The sequence below is a fragment of the Bos javanicus genome, chromosome 6 (assembly GCF_032452875.1).
Source record: "Bos javanicus breed banteng chromosome 6, ARS-OSU_banteng_1.0, whole genome shotgun sequence".
NCBI lineage: Eukaryota > Metazoa > Chordata > Mammalia > Artiodactyla > Bovidae > Bos > Bos javanicus.
Window position 1 is genome coordinate 100,001,522 of NC_083873.1, and position 21,489 is coordinate 100,023,010.

At 37.1% G+C, this 21,489-nt stretch overlaps 1 protein-coding gene across 8 annotated transcripts in view; it reads right to left on the bottom strand.

The window, feature by feature from the left end:
- The window catches only part of WDFY3 (WD repeat and FYVE domain containing 3), a 284,092-nt gene that overhangs the window by 221,752 nt on the left and 40,851 nt on the right, over positions 1-21,489 (bottom strand). For 7 of the 8 annotated variants that reach the window (XM_061420694.1, XM_061420690.1, XM_061420695.1 and 4 more), the window contains exon 3: positions 869-969. The exons of the other annotated variant lie outside the window; for it this stretch is intronic. The gene's annotated coding sequence lies outside the window, so the exon portion shown is untranslated. The remainder of the gene's footprint in view (positions 1-868; positions 970-21,489) is intronic. 8 annotated transcript variants of the gene reach the window in all.

Sequence of the window (21,489 nt, forward strand, 5' to 3'; positions counted from 1 at the left end):
GGCTACTTTAATGATCCCTCAGTGATAAAAGCAGGGCCAGTGGAAGCGGGAGTGAGGGGCGATTGGATGGGAAATGTCACCAGTGCAGGGTTAACAATCTGGAAATGAGATGTCTTTCAGGATCAAATGAAACAGACAAAGAAGAATTAAGATTTCCAGACTGAGGTACTGGAAGAATGATAGTGTCATCATCTAGGTAGGGCCCATTCTTTTATATACAGCACATGAAAGAGCCATGAGAAAATGTAAAGCAAAACAGAAACCCAGGAGGTAGGCTCAGAGGAAAGAGCAGACATACACTTAAATAACACGTCTAAAACAAGAGGTAATTTACCGGATAATAAGCAGAAATCTTCAAGTTAATTGATTGTGATATTATTTTTAATTTTCCAAATAGAAAAAACTATAAGCATACCTGCAAAACTTTTTTTAAAAAAGCATTTTTATCTACTGAAAAAGATTTTGTGAAATTTAATGTATGCTGAGGGTTAAAATAAATAATACAAAGAAGACAGTAAAAATAATGAATATCCCACCACTGGGCCTCAGTTGGCCTTCCCAGAATCAATCATTGTGCTTAATTTCTTAAATATTTTTGCAAAGCTATGTAATATGTGTCTAAGCACAAAGATAAGTAATATAATATTATGCTCCTTTAATAGCCTATTAAAAATAAATGAGAAGATATATAAGTACTTCTTAAACATGATATTATATTAATCAATTTATAATGGTAGCACTTAAAATCTAGTAAATTAAAAATGGTATTTCTACTCACAAGTAATTTGCAATCTTAATCTACCAATAAACTCAATGGTAGTATAGATTAAAAATAAAACCCCACTAATTTCTTTTCCCATACACTGACCTTTAGGGGATTCCTTGAACAACAGGTTCAGAATGTGTGAACACAATAGGGCCCATTCCCCTGATGGTATTTTTACTCAAGACTTGAAATCTGGGCTCCAACTGGAAAGAAGGTGGAAAAGATAATGAATTTAGTCTCTTAATTCAGAATATTTTACTTGACATGGCTAGCCCAGGTCCACTAATTTTCTTACACAAGAGGGATTTTCAACCCTGGTTGGACACAGGAGTTAACTAGGGACCTTGAAAAAGGTTTCTGATGCCCAGGACCCACTCATTTGAATTGAAATCTTTGGGGCTGGAGCCCAAGTATTGCTTTCACAGGTTCTCCAGTTGATTCTAACATGCACCCAGGGTCGAGAACCACTGCCATAGAAACGTAAGGTCAGATTTTATGGAAGGCACTCTTAACCTTTTTATCTTGTTAGTAAATAATGTAAATATTGTTCAGGTACTTTTAAAACTCTTGGGCATAGGTGGCTGTAAACCATCAGCGTGTTGCTAAGACAGGACAAAGTGACCCAGGAAATCTCACAGGGCAGTACTCAGTAGAGTTTCATCTTATATTCCCAGGACAAGACTAACAGCACAGGACAATCCTGCTCTGGATAACTGCATTATGGAAGAAAACAGGATCGAATGGTGGAAATGCTTTTAACTCTCCTTGGCTTACAAAGAAGTTACATACTTAGAGACAATCAGACTTGTATTAAAATTTAATAACCAAAGAGCCAGAGAGAGTGACTACTGCTTGACTGCAAAAAGTCAGAAGCTAAGTGAGAATATTAGACTACCAAGAAGTTGCATATTCAACACCTCTTTTATAGGGATTCTAATCTAGTGAACATGGAAGAAATTAAGCCTGTGATGTCCAATATGGCAGTCATTAGCCATACTTTATAATAAAGCATACATAAACATTAGCACTTCCCACTCACGGATATAATATTCCAACCATCTCATCAAGACAAGTAGGAGGACAACAATCAGTACAAAATGTTCTTCTACCTCTTTGATGTTGTCTTAGGGCTTCATTGCTTTTTCAGAGGAGCATAACTAATTGCAAACCATAACCAGAAAGATACACCTCCTTTGTTTTATTCACCATCTCCAGTATCATTAGTTACTGATATATCCGAGATTCTTTGCCTTCCTTTGAACCTCACACTCCTGCTCTGTGGCCACGGGAATCACAAAAAAAAAAACACTACTAGCAAAAAGCTAAGTCTGCATCCCACAGACAAAACCAACAGAAACAACAGCTTTCAATAGCAACTGGAGAATGCTGTCCCTTAGAACTCCAGGGACATGAGCATAAACCTAAGATTTAATACCTAATTTGTCATCTGGAGCTTACACAAAATGAAGACAGTGATCTCCCAGATGAGCTTCCATTGTGGCTAAACAGTCTGGCTTTAATAATGAAAAAAATGAACAAACACATATAAAGAGACTGGATGTTATGGTGTGATAGCTGTCTATGCAGTCACAGTCAATTTTTAGGGGAAAAAAAATCAACTGTTTGATTGATTTAAAAATCTAGCAGCTCTCACTATGATTCTGTTCTTAATACATCCCTGAGAGAAACAATCTGCTTGTAATACCTCATCATATCTTCCATAAGTCAAATAAAAATTACTAAAATTCAGGTCGTATTTTATCTAGGAAGACAAGATTCATCCACGTAAAAACCTCACATGAATATGAATAAAAGTAGGAGGCAACATACATCCTCAGTATAAGATAAGACCAAAGCCTGTCTTACCATAAATTATGTAGGTCTGATGTGTGAACACTAAAGTCTGAGTTCATTAAAATTCCATAATTCAAATATTTGAAAAATCAATAAGCTGGCAGTTTCTTATCAAGTATACTTATCATGTACCTGGTAATCCGGCTCTTAGACATTTGCCACTAAACAGGGGTTGGAAAAGTATGGCCATGTGCCATTCCAGTTTTGTAAATAAAGTCTTATTGGAACACAGCCACATCCATTCAAAAATTTATGTATTGTATATGGCTATTTTCATCCTACAAGAGCAGAGTAGTCACAACAGAGATCATATGGCCTAAAATATAGCCTGTCTAGTCCTTTACAGACAAAAGTTTGCCAACTTGTATACTTGAGAAACAACTTATGATGACACAAAAACTATACACAAAAATTTGCTGTTGTTCTTTAGTCACTAACTGGTGTCAGACTTTTTTGCAACCCCATGGACTATAGTCCCACAGGCTCCTGTGTTCATGGGCTTTCCCAGGAAAGAATACTGAAGTGGGTTGCCATTTTCTTCTGCAGGGGATCTTCCCAACCCAGGGATCAAACCTACGTCTCCTACATTGACAGACGAGTTCTTTACCACTTAGCCACCGGGGAAGCCCATACACAAAAGTTTACAGAAACTCTATTTGTTATTGCCAGAAAAATGGAAACACCCCAAATGTCCTTCCATGAGTTAATGGATATACAAACTGTGGCACACACGTGTAACTCAACAGTAAAAGTGAATAAACCCCTGATACACACAATAACTTGAACAAAGGCATTATGTTGAATGAAAGAAAAGGCTCAAAAGGTCACATACTGCATGATTCCAATTATAGGGTACTTTTAAAAAGAGAAAACTTTACTGATGACATTAGCATTTGCCAGGCGCTAGAGTTGGAGAGAATGTGTATAAGCAGAATAAGGAAGTTTTAAGGGTGATAAAAGTATTCTAGTTTATACTATGGTACAGGTTATCCTAATCTGGGTATCTAACAAAGTTCATAGAACTATATACCAAAGAAAGACAAAAATGTTAAAAAAACAGTATGGTAGGTTAAAGAAAAACAAGAAACTCATAAGGAAAGTCTCTAGAAATTTAGGCCAAAGAATGAGAGCTTACTAAGGAAGATAAGATCATCAAGTGTGGTCTAAGTCACTATACTCTTGGGTTTTAGTTCTAGTTTTATCACTGACTCACTATAAAGCATTAAATCAGAGAGAGGACTTTTCTGACTTTTGTGCACACAAGTTGACAGGTGAAATCTGAAGATGAACATAAAACCCTCAATGCAATTATTTCCCCTGTCGAATACAACACATCACATGAAGAAATACTGCAATTCACGTTACCTCAGAGTACCCCATTCTGCTCTCCAGATTAGCCATAAATACACAGGTGTGTTTTATACCAGAGTTGTCAGCCCTTTTTCCACACTCAACATCTCCAAGCTCTCTAGAAAATCTGGCATCTTCTTTCATACACACTGGAAGATTCTATCACAAATGTTTCGGTGCTGTCGTTTCGTCACTCAGTCATGTCTGAGTCTTTTGTGACCCCAAGGACCATAGCCCGGCAGGCTCCTCTGTCCATGGGATTCTCCAGGCAAGATACTGGAGTGGGGGGTTGCCATGTCCTTCTCCAGGGACTGTACCTGGTTCTCCTGCACGTTTCCTGTGTTTCAGGCTTAGTTCTGTACGAGGTCTCTAATTTTCTTTAGGGCAGTCAGTCCAGCAGACTGCCTGTGAGCAGGGTGTAAACTAACTGACACCTACATTTAATCAAAAGATAAATCTGGCAAAAAAACAACATAATTTTCAGCGTAAATAAGAGGCATGGTAATTAGTTCTTTCGCAGACTCAACAATAAAGACAGCTTATAGAATAGTTATATATTTTGTAAAGCCAATAAAATAGGTAAAAAATTATTAAACAAATAGGAAAAAACTGGAAGATTAAAATCCCTGTACCAGTAAGAACAGTCAGACTAAGTGCCTCCATTGTGTATAATTAATAGACCATGTCTCAAGTTACAATCTGGAAGACAAAGAACTCAGGAATGACCATTAATTGTAAATCACCTACACTGACATCAAAGAGTAGAAACATTTTTAAAGGGCAAAATAAATTTTTCATCATGACAGAAAACACATCTAAAACTCTCCAGAATCTTCCAGTGACTTTAACATGTCAACAAATTACAGGACTTCCTGGTGGTTCAGTGGCTAAGACTCTGAGGTCCCAATGTAGGGGGCCTGGGTTAGATCCCTGGTCAGAGAACTAGATCCCACACACCTCAACTGAGACTCAGCACAGCCAAATAAATCAATACTTTTTGAAAATTAAAAACTAAAATGCCAACAAATTCGTAAGATACTTTCAAAAAGAAGAGCCCATTTCCCTTTCTCCTGAATGGGGAACTACTGACAAGTAGGACGCTGGAAGTAATACTATGTAACTTCCAAGACTAGGTCATTAAAAAGAATCCAAATCCTAGCCCTGCCATTTATATTATTAATAATTCCTCTCTCAGGTCTATTGTTAGGATCAGAGATAATACATGAAAAGCCTTTTACATGGTGCCAGAACATTAAAAGCTCAACAGATAGCTTCTAACCAACCATTTACAGTTCACAAAGGCTCCTGGAAGGTGGCTATTATCAAAAGTTAAAGATGAAAAAAGTTTTATTATGTTGTTAAATGAATGAAAGTGACAAACTGCTGAAATCAAATGAAACTACAAAAAGTAAAAGATTTTCAGGAAAAAAAAAATCCTGCTTTCTATTAGGCTGAATCAAATAAAATGCCATTTTTGTTATGTCAGAAAGGGTAGAGTATCAGCAATTTCATAGGGTTAAAACTGGCAGGGACTCCCCTGGTGGTCTAGTGGCTAAGACTCTGCATTTCCCAATACAGGGCACCTGGGTTCAATTCCTGGTTAGGAAACTAGATACTATATGCTGCAACTAAGGCCCCACATACCTCAATAAAGACCTGGCACAGTCAAATAAATAGTAAACAGTAAAAAAAAAAAAAAATCCTTATCACAGTTATACAAAAAAAAAAAAAAAAATACGTGGGTGAGCAAAGAAATATTATGGAAAAGATGTCTTCTTATTACTAAAGACTGAAGACTGAAATAAATTCATATCTCACAAGTTATAACATAAGGAAAATAGAAGCCAAGACTGCCATGAAATGAACTAGCCAATCTTTTTCTCATCACCATTTTAATGTCAGTTATTAATCCAGCCTATTCTGAGATCAAAAAAAAGTTAAATATATTTGTGTACCATTACAGCATTCTCTTAGAGAAATATCCCTAGGAGGCATTAAAAGTGAGGGAAATAATGGCTTACAGAAATGTCTTAAGAAAAATTCACAGATTTTAGATTATAGTGCAATATAAAACATGTTTTTCAACAAGCAAGACATCACTTTCTCCAAATCAGACAAAAGATGGATCTTATAATTGGAAAATTAGCACCTTGAAAAAAAATACAAATTCTCATTTATTTAATTAACATTCACTGAGAGCCAGATACTGGATGTTGCCACCTAGGTAAACACAGAGAAAACACTGATAGTTTGACTATATTCATGATAGAAAGGAGAAAATTACTCATTATGAGCTCCTTTTAATTTGTCATTTTAAATGGCAAGTATTCTGACTTAACGGAGAAGGCAATGGCACCCCACTCCAGTACTCTTGCCTGGAAAATCCCATGGACAGAGGAGCCTGGTAGGCTACAGTCCATGGGGTTGCTAAGAGTCGGACACGACTGAGCAACTTCACTTTCACTTTTCACTTTCATGCATGGAGAAGGAAATGGCAACCCACTCCAGTGTTCTTGTCTGGAGAATCCCAGGGACGGGGGAGCCTGGTGGGCTGCCGTCTATGGGTCGCACAGAGTTGGACACGACTGAAGAGACTTAGCAGCAGCAGCAGCAGCATTCTGACTTAATTACATTCAATAGTAATGGAATTATTTCTAAAGATCATCTATCCTATGCTTAAAATCCTATTCATATCTATTTATGAGTTAAATTTTAGGTACTCACTGAATATTCAAACTCTATAAGTACTACTGTCCACATTTTACAGAAGACGAGACTGAGACACAGAGAGGTTAAGTAACTATAACTAGCCCAAGGTCACATACTAGTAAGGGGTAGTAGAGCCTAGAGTTAATCGGGCTGTCTGGCTCCAGAGTTAGTGTTCTTAATGACTTTATCATGCTGCCTCTCATATTCAACTTCATTACCATAACTCTCAGATTCAACTTGATTAGCATGGATCCAAATGCAGCCGACTTTCTGGTACCAACTCTATTCTCAGGCACAGTATTTAAAAATCTCAGATTCATTAATTCGTTAATAACTTTTCACTGATCTTAGCTTATTGTATGGAGCAACAAAAAACAAACTGTCGAATCATTTGTTACAAGTGGGTAACAAATCTGAACCAAAGATCACTCACATGGACAATGACAAAATATCTACTGCCTCATGAACTAGTACGATGTCCCTGATTTAGACACAGACACAAGAGACCAAACAACTAGTAGGAACAAAAAGAAAACTTGGTATAGAATACACATGCAAAGAATCAAAGATGACCCAGAAAAAGTATTTTGAGGAATGAATGTTTGAGAAGTGATTTTGATCATTATAATGTTCTACTATGGATTGGCAAACTACAGCTCATGGGTCAAATTTGAGCCAAATTTACTTTGTAAATAAAGTTTTATTGCAACATAACTATGTTCATATGTACTGTCTAAGGCTCCTTCTGTGGAACAGCAGAGTTGAATAAGTGCAACAGATTTTTGGCCCACAAGGCCTAATATATTTACATGGAGGCCTTTTACAGAAAGTTTGCTGATCTGGTGTGTTATACTGAACAATATTAAGCAGAAAATAAATGTAAAAAACATGATCTGATCTTAAAAAAGTGACTCTTACTTTATATAAGCATTTAGTTCAGTCGCTCAGTCATGTCCGACTCTTTGCGACCCCATGAGTTGCAGCACGCCAGGCCTCCCTGTCCATCACCAACTCCCGGAGTTCACTCAGACTCACATCCATTAAGTCAGTGATGCCATCCAGCCATCTCATCCTCTGTCGTCCCCTTTTTCTCCTGCCCCCAATCCCTCCCAGCATCAGAGTCTTTTCCAATGAGTCAACTCTTTGCATGAGGTGGCCAAAGTACTGGAGTTTCAGCTTTAGCATCATTCCTTCAAAAGAACACCCAGGACTGATCTTCAGAATGGACTGGTTGGATCTCCTTGCAGTCCAAGGGACTCTCAAGAGTCCTCTCCAACACCACAATTCAAAAGCATCAATTCTTCGGCACTCAGCTTTCTTCACAGTCCAACTCTCACATCCGTACATGACTACTGGAAAAACCACAGCCTTGACTAGACGGACCTTTGTTGGCAAAGTAATGTCTCTGCTTTTTAATGTGCTATCTAGGTTGGTCATAACTTTCCCTCCAAGGAGTAAGCGTCTTTTAATGTCATGGCTCCAATCACCATCAGCAGTGATTTTGGATGGTAGGTGTTGCAAGAGGGCATCAGAGGGCAGACACACAGAAACCATAATCACAGAAAACTAGTCAATCTAATCACACTAGGACCACAGCCTTGTCTAACTCAATGAAACTAAGCCATGCCTTGTGGGGCCACCCAAGACGGGCGGGTCATGGTGGAGAGGTCTGACAGAATGTGGTCCACTGGAGAAGGGAATGGCAAACCACTTCAGTATTCTTGCCTTGAGAACCTCATGAACAGTATATAAGCATTAATGAATATCAAACGTATTCTAGGCTAGAGACTTGCAGTTAAATACAAAATATCATCAAAATCAAGTTACCATCAATCACAGTTCAGTTCTTTTCAGTCACTCAGTCATGTCCTAATCTTTGTGACCCCATGGACTGCAGCACACCAGGCTTCCCTGTCCATCACCAACTCCTAGAGCTTACTCAAATTCATATCCATTGAGTCAGTGATGCCATCCAACCATCTAATCCTTTGTCATTCCCTTCTCCTCCTGCCTTCAATCTTTCCCAGCATTGGGCTCTTTTCAATTGAGTCAGTTCTTCACATCAGGTGGCCAGAATATTTGGGAGTTTCAGCTCCAGAATCAGTCCTTCCAATGCACATTCAGGACTGATTTCCTTTAGGATTGACTGGTTGGATCTGCTTGCGGCCCAGGGGACTTAAGAGTCTTCTCCAACACCACAGTTCAAAAGCATCAATTTTTCAGCACTCAGCTTTCTTTATGGTCCAACTTTCACATCCATACATGACCACTGGAAAAACCATAGCTTTGACTAGACGGACCTTTATTGGCAGAGAAATGTCTCTGCTTTTTAGTATGATGTCTATGTTGGTCATAGCTTTTCCATCAATTACAAGGCAACTGTTATCTTACGTACCACCAAGAAAATACACTGCCAATTACAAAGAAAATACATAACTTCATATTATATCTACTGTAAGATAATTCTAATTTCAAAATTCTAAAAATGAGAAAAAAAGGTTTTTTAGAATTAATGGAATATAGCGTATCATTCCACAATGATATAAATTCATAAATGAAAGGTAATTGGGTTGTGATAAATTTACTAAATGGGATTTTCCACTTTATCACAGGGTACTTGAGGTTCTTCTGTAATACTGTGCCAATGAATTAGAGGTAGACTTCACAGATTCAAATTTAACACTCTACCTTTGCCTTCAAAGTATTAGATTATCCAATTTTATATCTGATAATGAACAATTTAATACACAATTGAGAATTCTGTGTTAATAATTACAAAGCTTTAATACACAAGAGTGGAATTTTTTTTTTTTTTTTTGGCTGCCCTGTGGCATGTGTGATCTTAGTTTCCCAACCAGGGATGGAATCTGTGCCCTCTCAATGGAGCACACAGTCCTAACCATTGGACTGGCAGGGAAGTCCTGAGTGAAAATTTCTATAATACTGTTTTAATTCATTTTCAATCAACAGTTAGAACTGGACATGGAACAACAGACTGGTTCCATGGTTTCCGAATAGGAAAAGGAGTACATCAAGGCTGTATATTGTCACCCTGTTTATTTAACTTATATGCAGAGAACATCATGAGAAATGCTGGGCTGGAGGAAGCACAAGCTGTAATCAAGATTGCCGGGAGAAATATCAATAACCTCAGATATGCAGATGACACCACCCTTATGGCAAAAAGTGAAGAAGAACTAAAGAGCCGCTTGATGAAAGGGAGAGGAGAGTGAAAAAGTTGGCTTAAAGCTCAACATTCAGAAAACTAAGATCATGGCATCCAGTCCCATCACTTCATGGGAAATAGATGGGGAAACGATGGGGACAGTGTCAGACTTTATTTTTCTGGGCTCCATGCAGATGGTGACTGCAGCCATGAAATTAAAAGATGCTTACTCCTTGGAAGGAAAGTTATGACCAACCTAGACAGCATATTAAAAAGCAGAGACATTACTTTGCCAACAAAGGTTCGTCTAGTCAAGGCCATGGTTTATCCAGTGGTCATGTATGGATGTGAGACTTGGACTGTGAAGAAAGCTGAGCACCAAAGAATTGATGCCTGTGAACTGTGGTGTTGGAGAAGACTCTTGAGAGTCCCTTGGACTGCAAGGAGATTCGGTCAGTCCATCCTAAAGGAGATCGGTCCTGGGTATTCATTGGAAGGACTGATGTTGAAGCTGAAACTCTAGTACTTTGGCCACCTCATGAGAAGAGCTGACTGACTCATTTGAAAAGACCCTAATGCTGGGAAAGATTGAGGGCAGGAGGAGAAGGGGACGACAGAGGATGAGATGGTTGGATGGCATCACTGATTCAACGGACATGGGTTTGGGTGATCTCCGGGAGTTGGTGTAGGACAGGGAGGCCTGGCGTGTTGTGGTTCATGGGGTCGCAAAGAGTCAGACACGACTGAGTGACTAAACTGAACTGAATTCATTCTCCTGCTCATTAGACTTCAAACATATTTCAAAACAAACCTTTATCTCAGTGTTTCATTATTTAAGAGATAATCTTCTTTGAAAGCAGCAGAGTTATAACAGTTTAAGAAAAACAGGACAAAAATAGTGTATGAACATTTAGCATAGAAGAGTTTTCAGATATTTAAGATACCATGCTACACACATATGTTTCTGTGTTATATGTTTATATCTGTCTTTCTCCATAACACTGATGAGAATAGGGGAAGAACACTGAAGATGCACTGAGGAAACAACCTGTTTCAGAGTGGCTTGCCTGCTCAAAGATACATACACCAATGAACTAAAAGCAAGGAAAGGGAAAATAAGGAATATTGAGTATTTACTATGTATCAGACACTGTCCTGGGCACTTTGGAAAACTTAATTCATTTAATCTTCAAAACAACTCTCCTCTTACTCCTTTTAGCAGATAAAACACTGAGACTCAGAGAGGTAGAATTTCAAAGTCATACAACTAGTAGGTGTCTAGTTATTCATTCAACAAGTGGTAGGGTGGAGCTTTAGACTTTTTTCTCATACACCATTCAGTTTAGCTGCTCAGTCGTGTCCAATTCTTTGCGACCCCATGGACTGCAGCACACCAGGCCTCACTGTCCATCACCAGCTCCCAGAGCCTACTCAAACTCACATCCATCGCGCCAGTGATGCCATCCAACCATCTAACAATCTCATTCTCTGTCATCCCCTTCTCCTCCCACCTTCAATCTTTCCCAGCATTGGGGTCTTTTCCAATGAGTCAGTTCTTCACATATGGTGGCCAAAGTATTTGAGTTTCAGCTTCAACATCAATCCTTCCAATGAATATTCAGGACTGATTTCCTTTAGGATTGACTGACCGAATCTCCTTGCTGTCCAAAGGACTCTCAAGAGTCTTCTCCAACACCACAGTTCAAATGCATCAATTCTTTGGCACTCAGCTTTCTACACAGTCCAACTGTCACATCCATACATGACTACTGGTAAAACCACAGCTTTGACTACACAGATCTTTGTTGGTAAAGTAATGTCTCTGCTTTTTAATATGCTGTCTAGGTTGGTCACAGCTTTTCTTCCAAGGAACAAGCATCTTTTAATTTCATGGCTGCAATCACCATCTGCAGTGATTTTGGAACCCTCAAAAACAAAGTCTCTCACTGTTTCCATTGTTTCCCCATCTATTTGCCATGAAGTGATGGGACCAGATGCCAAGATCATATACCATACTACCATCAAATTGAAGGGGGAAAAAAGCACATACTGTTTAATACATGCTAGAAATAAACCAAACTTTCTGTGCTGCAGTTTTATCTTTTGTTTTTTCACAAAGCAAAGCAAGAATGTTGCCCACACATGCAAATTCTGAAAGCTAGAGTTCCTAGGGCATTCCCTCCCTAGAAATGATCTCATTCATTCCACAACTTTGAATACCATCTGTATATCTCATCTCAAACCTCTGAGCTCCAGGATTGCATAACCGTCTGCCATCTGACATGTCCACTAGATGACTTACAAACATCGCAAAATTAACATTATCAAAAATAAACTCAATTTTCCTCCTCACTGAGCTCAGGTTTTGCTCAAGCCAAAAAAGCCCTGAGTATTGTCCTTACTTCCCCTGTCCCTCACACTTCATACTAAGTCCCACTGGTTCTACCTACAAAATACCTCAAACCTGTCCTCGTCTCTCCCACCACTTGCTCCCATCACTTTAGAACACACCTCCATCATCATTCATGTGGACTACTGTAATGACCTCCTTTCCGTTCTCCCACTTCCTCTACTGACTTTGCTTTCTGCAGGCAAAAAGTTTGGGGTTTTTTTGTTGTTGTTAGTAAAAACTGTAATTTCAAAATCCTTCTGCGGTTTTCAATACGCTGAATATAATCCATACTCCTCATCACAGTCTCTTAAACTAGATAGTATGGTCTCTTTCTGCCTCTCAAACTTCATTCCACTCTCGCCATGGGCACCCCCAGGCATCCTTTCCACACCAACTGTTCACACTGCAGGGCGATCCTTTTGCCTGTGAGCTCTTGGCAGGGAAAACTCCTTCGGTTTTCAGCTTCAAGGTCACTTCCCCTGACAACCTTTTTCTAACAGTGTGGCAGTATCTGTCTCCCCATAATTCTCCATCACTTCGCTTTCTTTATTTCCTCCACAGATGTCTATTAATCTATTACCTGCTCTCCAACAGATAAACACAAAGTGGAAAAATGTCTATTCTACTCACCAATACATACCCAGCCTAGTTAAATGTCTGACTCATATTACAGACTCGAATTTTTCTGAATGACCAAGTTATATACATATATTAGGCTAAAAAGACTAATTTTTCTACAATTAAACTGTTTTCAGCTACAAGTTTAAAAATTCTCATTTTCTATCTTAACTGTATATAACTATGGCTTGCAAATAGATGTGTTTGGTTTTTTTGAAGACCCAATAAGCCTTAAAAGTAATGAATTCCGTGTCACATTCATTTTACAGACAATATAAAACTTACATGACTTTATTTCCAGAATCTAAGTGAAAGAGTTACAATAAAAATATGAATATTTAAAAACAATTAGCTCATTTCAGTAGTCATAGTAATGTACAATCTAGTTACTTTGTATCATCAAAAATAAGTAAAATATTTTAAGGGAATATTCTTTTTTATTTTTGGTTGTGCTGGGTCCTTGCTGCTTTAAGGGTTCTTCTCTAGCTACAGGCACACAGGCTTCTCATTGCAGTGATTTCTCTTGTTGTAGAGCATGGGCTCTAGGGTGTGGGGGCTTCAGTACTTGCAGTGCATGGACTCAGTTGTGGCTCCCAGGCTCTGCACACAGGCCAATGGGTGGCAGTTCCTGAGCTGAGTTGCTCCATGACATGTGGGAACCTCCAGCATCAGGGACTGAACCCTTGTCTTCTGCAAAGGCAGGCGGATTCTTTACTGCAGAGCCACCAAGGAAGCCCTAAGGGAATACTTTTAAAATTTATTTCCATCTGAACAAATGTATTTCATAAGAAAGGAAAATGACTTATTTTGGTCACCTTCAAGGGAGAATCCCAAGTGACTCAAGAATCCACCTGCCAATGTAGGAGCTACAGGAGACACAGGTTCAATCCCTGCATTGGGAAGATCTCCTGGAGGAAGAAATGGCAACCCATTCCAATATACTTGCCTGGACAATCTCATGGACCGAGGAGCCTGGCAGGGTACAATCTATGGGGTTGCAAAGAGTCAGACACGACTGAACAAGACTGAACAAGGGAGAATCATAAATGACTATTCCATTCTGTAGTGATTAGTTATAAAATTTACCCATAAATCCTTTGATACTCCTTTCAAAGATAGAGCCTCTTCTTAACTGTGAGTTAAGGATAGACTGTAATGGCAGTGACTGTGTGTGATCATGTCATGAAAGGCACTGTGGGCTTCCTCCTCCTTCCCTCTCTTGGATCACGTGCTCTGAAGGAAGCTGACTTCCATGTCAGGAGGATACTCAAGTAGCCCTATGTAGAGGTCCACGTCAACAGGAACTGATGCTTCCTGATGACAGGCCTTCTGTTAACACCTATATGAGCCAGCTATAATGGAAGAATCCTGGGGCCCCAGTCAAGTCTTCCAATAGCTCTGACCAACATCTTGATGACTACAGCCTCATAAGAGATTCTAACCCAGAACATACCAGCTAAACCACTCCTGAATGCCTGACCTACAGAAACCATAAGATAATTTAAAAAAAAAAATTTTTTTTTAGTTTTAGGGCAATTTATATCACAGCAACAGGTACACATTCATTCATTCAATAAATTATCAGTCTGTGCCTACTATGTCCCAGTTACCAGGCCCCATAGACACAGAGGACAAATAAGACACTATCTCTATCATATGATGAGGCATGTAGGATCCCAGCTCCCCAACCAGGGATTGAACCTGCACCCCCTGCATTGGAAGGGGAAGTGCCAACCACTGGACCACCATGGAAGCCCCAGTAAAAGTGCTTTAAAAAGGAAAATAACAAGACCCTACCTGTACACCTAGCACATGTCAGATTTCAAAAAAACGGAGAGGAAGATGAGAAGTTGTTGCAGAAGCAAGAATGGATGAGGGTATAAATATCTACATGTAAAGAGTGAAGAAATCACTGGAGAGGACACTTAAAGGGACTGAATATATAAGCTTCAGTTGAGTAGAAGAATGTGTGATATCCTATACTCTGGGCTTCACCTAAAGGCAGTAGGGAGACATGCAGAATTTCCAAAAGGAGAGTAAGAAAATTAGATCGTCATTCTACAAAGAGGACTCAGGTTGCAGAGGCTGCAGAGTAGAAAAGGGCTCCAAAGGAGCTCTCTCTAATCCAGACAGGAAATCAGAGCCATTCAGTTTAGGTAGGATGATGGCCTGAAAACCATTAGCAACAAAGGACCAAAAGTAGTATGAAATCAATAGATAAAAAGGTACAAAAGCAGAACTTTGGGATTCTATTTGAAATCACATGTCATCAACATTTCAAAACTCAAAACAGGGAAAAATAACAGTACTATAAAGGTATTCTGAACAAATAAAAAATGTAATTGGTATATGTTACATACCAAATTAATAAAATTCACCAGCACATTTTGAAAATAGACATGAATTTTAAATTCATGACTGTCCAAATAAACAGGAGCTATAAAGTCAATATGATGAAAGCAGAAGTGGTTTTACATCATTCTAATTCACCTAAATCTAAAATTTTAAGTCATTTATAACTGATAAGCCCAACTCTATATATTTCTAACATGTTTTATTGCTGATATCAAATACAGTTCTGTTTTTTCCCCTTTTAAGATAAAAGGACTAAATTACCTCTCCTTGAGTATGTGACTCAAGTATGTAAGAATACAGCTCGAGTTCTATTTTGTATTTTCAAGGCTGGACTCAAATTCTTCAGGATTTCAGTGCCCATAAATTTCAGCTTAAGAACTGGTTCTAAATTATAAGTAAGTTCCTTTAGAACAGAGATCTTGTCTTTTCTATTCCCTACTATATCATAACCACAGTAGAAATTTAAACATTATTTATTGAATGGATTTGCCCTAAACTATACATTAGCAGTCTGTTCCTACACACACACACACACACACACACACAAACAACTAAAATATTTGCTGATTAAATGATGTCTGTGATTTGTTTCCATGTAATTTAGGGATAGAAAAAAGTATATGAGGATACAGGTAAAACAAGATTGGCTATTACATAACATTTAAAAATTTGTGAGACCTATTAGAAAAAAATTGAATAACTGAGTTATTGAGGGAGGGTGTATCTTTTTCGTGTACTGGTTCATGGGATAGAATTAATTACTTTGTAACAAATTTTTAAAAGGTTAAGTTTGCTTTCTCAGAGGTTCTTGTCCTTAATTTAAAGCCCAGTATTCTTGTTACAAGATATTTTTAGGTTCACAGTTCTAAATCCCAAATAACTTATTTTAAGGACTATAGTATTTGGGATTTAGAACTGTGAACTAAAAATGTTTTGTAACAAGAATACTGGGCTTTAAATTAAGGACAAGAACCTCTATTTTAAGGACTATAGTTGAATTAGAGAAGGCAATGGCACCCCACTCCAGTACTCTTGCCTGGAGAATCCCATGGACGGAGGAGCCTGGTAGGCTACAGTTCATGGGGTCGTGAAGAGTTGGACACACTGAGCGACTTCACTTTCACTTTTCACTTTCATGCATTGGAGAAGGAAATGGCAACCCACTCCAATGTTCTTGCCTGGAGAATACCAGGGACGGGGGAGCCTGGTGGGCTGCCGTCTCTGGGGTCGCACAGAGTCGGACACGACTAAAGCGACTTAGCAGCAGCAGCATAGTTGAAATATTGGGGAACATATTATTCAATATTCAAACTTACTCTGAAAAAAGTGATGAAAATAAAGTCTGTATCTCAACAGAAAAGGAAAATAAGAGCTGATGTTCAAGTTTTCTCATCGTTTTTGCAGTTTGAAAGGACTAAAATTAGGTTGGATATTTGTAACATTAAAGGAAAGCCTAATAAACAGTCATTCAGACCTAGCTTAATAATTAAGTCATTACCAGGTCCTTATTAAAAATCTATCTTGCAAAATTCCAGTATTTTCTTTTATGAAATTCCTAAAGCACTTCATTAGGTAGATTATTTCCAGAACTAAGATAAAAGTGACATTTAACAAAAAATTAAAGAATCAGTTAATAGATTATATGAATAATTGGTCTTTCTCATTTTTTTATTCTTTCTGTGAGCAAGTACAATTAACATTTCATTTTTTGTCTTTATACTTTTCCCTCGAATTTCCAAAGAAAGTGCAATATCAATTAAAAAACCCCGACTGCTTACTTTAATATTAATTTTTCTAGTATTTTAAGTTCAAGAGAACTCATTATAAAGTTGATATTTACAGTTCTTTTTGGAGTACTGTCAACTAAATGAAATTATTAAATGCAAAATCTAAAGATATAGTAGAAATAGTTTAAAAGGCACACATTAAGAATAATAAATTAGTCAATATTAAAAACAAAATACTTAACACAGTAATCAAAATAACCTAGTTCAGGCATGAGTATGGACATAAAGACCAGTGGAATAGCAGAGAGTGTGCAAAAATAAACCCTCACATATATGTCCAGTTGATTTTCCACAAGGGAGTCAAGACCATTCAATAAAGAACTTTAAAAACAAACAAAAAAAAAGGTAATGGGAAAACTGGAAATCCACATGCAAAAAAAAACTTCATTTTTTTTGGACTTCACTTATATATGTTACGCCACATATAAGAATAAACTTAAGATGGATCACATACCTCATCAGAAAGCTAAAACTATAAAATTCTTACAAGAAAACATAAGAGCAACTTTTCATGACCTTGGATTTAGCTACAGTTTCTCAAATATGATACCAGAACTGGAAAAACAGATAAATTGGGCTTCCTTAGAATGAAAGGGCATCATCTAAAGAGTGAAAATAACTCCCAGAAAGGAGAAAATACCTGCAAATCCTATCTGTGATTAAGGTTTAATGACCAGAATACAAAAAGAAGATCAAGAAGACAACCCAATAAAAAATAAGACTGAGCCATTTTACCAAAGAAGACATACAGTCAATAAACACATGAAAAAAATGTTCAAAATCAACAGTCATCAAGAAAATGTCCATCAAAACCATGATGAGATAATACTTCACATCCACTAGGATGGCTGTTATCAAAAAATAACAAGTTTTAGCAAAGATGTAAGAAATTAGAATTCTTGCATAGTGCCAGTGATACTGTAAAATAATTCAGCCACTGTGGAAGACAATATGGCAGTTCCTCAAAAATTTAACCATAGAGTTACCACACGACTCAGCAATTCCACTCCTGGGGTGAGTAGGTGTGTGTGCATTGTGTGTGTATCCAAAACTGAAAGCAGAGGTTCTAACAGGTACTTATACACCAATGTTTACAGCAGCAGATTTCACAACAGCAAAACGTGGAAATAACCAAAATGTCCATCAATAGGTTAATGAATATACAAAAAGTGGAATATACATAACAGTGGAATATTATTGACCCATAAAAAGGAATAAGGTTCTGCTACACGCTACAACATGGACTGAAGCTTGGAAACACATTACGTGAAATGTCAGACACAAACAGGACAAATTTCGTAAGATCTCACTTACATAAAATATCTGGAATATAGACATTCATAGAGACAGAAATAGAGGTTACCAGGGGCCAAGAGAAAGGAGAATGGGGAATGATGAAAGTTCTGGAAATGGATAGTGGTGATGGTTACACATCTGGAATATATATAATGTAAACTGTACACTTAAAAGTAGTTAAAATATCAAATTTTAGGTTATGCACTTCATAATTTAAAAATATTAAAGCATATAAGATTCAATATTTTTCCTGAAATACAGAATTTAATTAGACCTAATGCTTATCACAACAAAAATTTTAGGTTAATACAAATTGATACAGTACTGCCTTCAAGGTATATAGCCAATATTAATGGTTATGGCCATTAACTCCACTGGCCATACTAAAAACGAAGCTTATAAATAATCCAAAGAAAGGCATTTTTGTTTTTACAGAAAGAACCTGGCATTCAACACAAGCTAAACTCAGAAATACTGCATGGAAATAAAAGCCAAGTTCACTGTAGGCTTGAAGTCCTGAGTTGGCTATTTTTACTTTGTTTCTATTTTGACATGGACAACCCTCTCTTTAAACTTGTTTAAAAATGGGACTCCCAAGAAAAAATATATGTATTAAATTTTTAATAATCAAAACTGTATAATTTTCATGTGTGCTAATCTCAATTAACAAGAATTAGGAGAAAAGGCTTTACATGCTTTTGGCAAGCAGCACAAAACCAATCACTTAATATGCTATTTTCTAATCAGGAATGCTACTATTTTCCAAAAACTACTAAAGAATCTGTTTCATAGTAAACAATCTTGAAATTACATTTGCTTGAAATTACATTTCTAATTCACAAAAGTAGAGGCTTGTCATATATTTAAGGGTAAGGTATTAATTATAAAAATATCATAATGCTGGGTAGTATAAAAAAATCATCTTTTTGTGGACAAGTTCTGATTTTACAAGAGGGATGAAAAACATCATAAACTAAAGCAAAACAGAAAGACAAAAACGACAAGAAATACAAAATACAAACAAAAGGTAACACTTAGTGCATTTAGACAAGTTCACAGAAATGGGTAGAGGGAAACAGTGAATGTACATCCATGCAGCGACACTGCCCTGTGAGCAGTCCATTCCTCTTCATCCACTTCTTGCCTGCAAGCTTTCCGTCTTGTCATGAGTCCGACCACTGTTATCCTCAGTGAAAAAAGAAGCCAAATGTGAGCTTTAAACGAAAATGAAACGAAAAAAATCCGAGGGCTTTCGTGATCTCCACTCATTCTTTCAAATTAATCATGGCCTCTTGATAAACTGAAAATGAATATACTGAATTAATAAAACAATTTCCACCGAAGCTATCAAATGAAAGCAATAGTCGGAATTTTTGAGTGTTTTCTATGTAATGTTTTGACTCTGGATAGCATGATAAAAGAGGGTCCCACTGGTGAGATGTGAGGTAATTTGAGGACTGAAATATTTAAGGACAGTAATAAATTGTTGTCAGAAAAGAAAAAACAGGTATCCATGAGTTCAACAATAAATAAAACAATAGAGATAGATAAACAAAAGAGCTCTTATTACAGTAGGATGTTAAGTAACGGCTGATAAAAATAGGAGTGTTGGAATTTGAAAAAAATAATTTTAGAACCATAATAGACAAGATCAGTTCAAGAGAGCTTTCATCAATGGATCCTACATATAGTGGATGAAGTTTTGATGAAGAGTAGGATATTTTATTTGTCTTAAAGTATCTCCTCACCAATCGCTATATTAGTTTACTACAGTAACACATTGGAGAAATCAGACAAGAAAACAGGTGGTCAATTTTATATCACAAGTGAACAGCAGATGGATACTGTGTACCTCCAGATAAGATGTGCTAAGAAAGACACAATCCTTTATGTAATATTCCATCCAGGAATGCATAAGCAGAATCTTATCAAGAGAAAACATCAGATAAACCAAAGATAAGGAATACACTTAAAAAAAAAAAAAAAAAAAAACCTTGGTCATGAAACAGCTGCAAGAGCCTTCTTGGACCCAATCTTAAAGAAACTGCTATTGAACAATATATTCAGTGTCTATTTTACACAAACACAAGATGGAACCTCTGGGAAAAGAGATCCCTAAAAGGAACGAATGAAAAGAAAAGGTAAGGAATGGAAGAGAGGGAGGGTCGAGTACTGAAAAGTGAGGAAGGAAAAGTAGAGACAGTAATGAAAAGAAAGGGAGAAGAAAAAGTTTGCTCTCCAAGATTTCAGGGTGAAACAGAGACTGGTCTCATAGTAAGATGTCTACCTTTTGAGAATTAACTAGCTTTCTTAATTGCTCCTAGTGGAATAATTCCTTTATGAAATTCTATGGTCTTTATAAACAGCTGACATTATCAGGGGTTACTCGTGGGCAGTATTATTCATAATCAAAGTATAACATATGAGTACTGAAAAGTAAACATGAGGAAACATGGAATCATGTTTCTAGTGCTTTCATTTTACAGACTCTTTTCATTTCTCAGTTCAAGGCATCAAGATAGAACCGTATACTATATAAAACTACACATATAACGTATACATATATAACATATATGCATATTATATACAAAAACTATAAAATATATATTTATAGTTAGATTCTAGGAGCCCACTTTGGTATCCATACTGTAGATTTCAGATGTCAGTAACAGATTCAAGTTAACTTTCATGTTGCACTTAAAGCTGTACAATAAAAACATTTTATTGTATAAATATAAACATTTCTTATAATTTTGTACTAAGCATATAAAATACAACAGATGAAAAATATACATTAAAGAGTTCACTACACCATTTAACTCCTCCAGGGCAAAAATCTTACTTCTTAAAGCTCTTTTCCAGTTTATAGAAATTATCATTTTTTCCGAGAACTGGAACATTTTTATGAACCTGTTCTTTAAGGCAGTAAAACCAAAATCAAGAAGGAAGAAAACAAACTAAATAGAAGTACTGAGGATTTAGTAGGTCCCAGCATGGTCTCCTCTCCCCACAAAAAAATGTTTTAATTACCACATTTAGCCTTTTAATAACAAGTAACATCTGTCCTTCAAACTTTAATTTAAAAATCTTAACTGTGCATGCACTCACATGTGTGTGTTTGTTATGGGTGTGGGAGTGAGGAAGGTAGGGAGGAAAAAGAGACAGAGTTAATATCAAAGGTCAATTCAGTTGACAG